This window comes from Microtus ochrogaster, linkage group LG5, assembly GCF_000317375.1.
Source record: "Microtus ochrogaster isolate Prairie Vole_2 linkage group LG5, MicOch1.0, whole genome shotgun sequence".
Taxonomy (NCBI): domain Eukaryota; kingdom Metazoa; phylum Chordata; class Mammalia; order Rodentia; family Cricetidae; genus Microtus; species Microtus ochrogaster.
This window is the reverse complement of record NC_022031.1, coordinates 20,779,393-20,782,123: the sequence shown is the minus strand read 5'-3', so window position 1 is coordinate 20,782,123 and position 2,731 is coordinate 20,779,393.

The following is a 2,731-nucleotide window of genomic DNA, read 5'->3' as shown; positions in this document are numbered from 1 at the left end:
GTATCTATGCTTTCTGTATTATGTGGTCATCATTTTTATTAACCCATGTTATTCTAGTTTCCAGACTCACCAATCGTGAATTCTACACTTGTTTCACTGACACCATTATGAATAATTGGCTTTTTTATCAGTCTGAGTTTTCTATATAGATCTATAATAGAAACCCAACACCAATTACAAAGAGAGAAAAATCTTTGAAAAGCAGACAAGACAGGCCTTGACATCAAGGGAAGATCTCCTCAAATCTCAGAGTTTCCACACCCACCTCACCCCTCCAATGGCCCTTTGTTTTCTTTCCCTGGCATCCACAAGACAACACGCTTCCCATGCCACACTCAACACGTGCCCATTTGGCATCCGAGGACTAGAGACTGCGAATACAGAATTCAGGGAACTTGGAAACATATTCTAACAAGCAGAGTACCTATTTTGATGTTCATTTCATAAGCATTAAGAGGTTCAAAAAAAAGTGTGGGAGCCCTGTGGTCCACCTTCCCTCTATCCCAAGTAAAGTCTTTCCTAGGTGCTCACTAGAAAGGGGTATTGAGGGTTTTTTTTTTCTTTAGCTGAGGTAGGTTAGAATGTTTTCCACAGACAAACTTGGCCTTCTTACCACTTTTTCAACATGAAGACAGCTCAGAAAAACAAAAAGCAAAAGTAGGTGAAATACAAAATTAATCCAATGGCCTTGGAGGGTTAACTAAAGCCATTAAATTTGTCATTCTGGGTCTTAATATTGAAATGAAACGTTAGTGATTCTGTGAAGTTTTACCAGTAGACCAATCCAGTCTAAAGATACAGTAAAGAGTTTGTTTGATGAATGTGAGAAACTTCGCACACCTGGCTTTTACATGAGTCCATCCGCATCCTTGACAACGTGAAGGGAAGTAGTTACACACGTGCTTAGCCCATCAAGGCCTGGGAAAAGCAGATGGCTATGTAACTCTTTGATTAAACCATTAAGGCTCAATTAGATGGGCTTGGCACAGACATCTGTTGCTTGCTTAATCCCAGTGGATATATGAGCTATGTGTCCCCTGTCCTCCTTGGGAGTTTATTCCAAATGACTGCAGAGTGAAGGCTGGGTGAGTTAAGGCTATGAAGACAGACAGTATCTGGTCCCACCCCTCATCTGCCATGTGTTGGAGTGGGTGAGGGAGAAATGTGTTCCTCCCGCCTTTCCCCTCACTGCTTGTGACAGGTGGGGGAACTGGTCCTGCCCCTCACTAACTGCCACACTCAGGAGAGTCAGCTCTGCCCCTCGCCCAGGCAACAGAGTAGAGCTGACCCTGTTTTGAGGGGCACAGGAGAGCTCTCTCTGAGAACAGGAAAGCTGACCCTGCCTCCTTCCCCATGCACTATGTGGTGGCATGGGTGAGGTGGCGTGGGGTAGAGGAAGGGGGGGGGCAATACTTGGGGAGTAGATTACGAAATCTTGATATATTGTTCACAATGAAAGAGCTTCCTCCTTAACCTTTTAAAATTAAAATGAAGATAGCATCCAGACACCTACATTAATCTTTGGTGCTTTCTTTAAAAAAAAAAAAAATCAGACTTACAATTTCCACTACAAGTGCTAATGGATTTGTATTATTGTGGCAGAGTTGTTAAAATTGAGAGCATGAGCCCAGGACATTTTCTGTATGTCTGGTATTCAGAGCCACTGACCTCAGCACTTATCTACCGTATATTACGGGAGGTTTTAAACACCTTCAGGTTACCAGGTTCTTGTCACTCATTTTATGAACAAGTCAGTCTGGATGCCATCTTAGAATGGGGTCAGAGTCTCCCCAGAGGTTAAGTGTAAAGATTGTGCACAGTGTTAAAAGTAGTGAAAATTCCCTTAATGACGCTATAATTCAGCCCTCCAGCACAGAGCTCAGGGATATGACTGTTCTCTCATGTTCATTCCAGTCCAGAGTGTGGCTGGCACAGAGCACACAGCTCTTCCTTTATTTACGAGCCACCAGGCATATGCAGACAGTGATATAGGACAAAATAAAGTCCTGTCTTCATGCAAATTGCATTCCAGGTAAGGAGGCAGAAAATAATTATACGAACAAGTAGATAAAATTATGTTGGATAGTTTTATAGACTGTGAAGACAAATGAGGTGGCAGACGGGAGCAACAGTGCCAAGAAAAGACGCTACGTACCGCAGAGCTCGGGAAAGGCAGGCAGGCAGGAAGGGAGCAGAAATGTGTGTAAGGTCAATGCTCGGATGCAGAAGGAGGAAGCATGCACTGGATGGCGCGGAGATGGAAGAGCTGGTCAGGACCAGACCCTGTGACCTCACAGGCCCTTGTACAAATCAGATGTCACTCTGAGGAAGCTAGGAATCAGCTGCAGAGTTCAGACAAGGGAGCAAGAGGACAGAAGGATCCTTTGCTAACCAGAGACTAGTGAAGAAAGGTAGAGATAGGTTTGGATGAGGAGGCAGAGACAAGGCAGTATTCTCTCCACTAAAAGACGAGGGTGGCTTTCCCCTCACCGTGATGGCCACAGTGATGAGAGCTGATGGAATTCTCCACTCACCAGGTGTTTTTCATTACTTTCTGATGCTCTGATAAAAGCATTGACCCAAAACAACTTAGGGCAAGAGATGGTTTAACTGGCTTACAATTCTGGAGTTGAGTTTTATTCGGGGGTGATGACTATGGATCTAGAAAAATTATTTCTTGAATTGTCATCATTTTCCTATGTGGGGTAAATATATATTTTTAACATCTTCC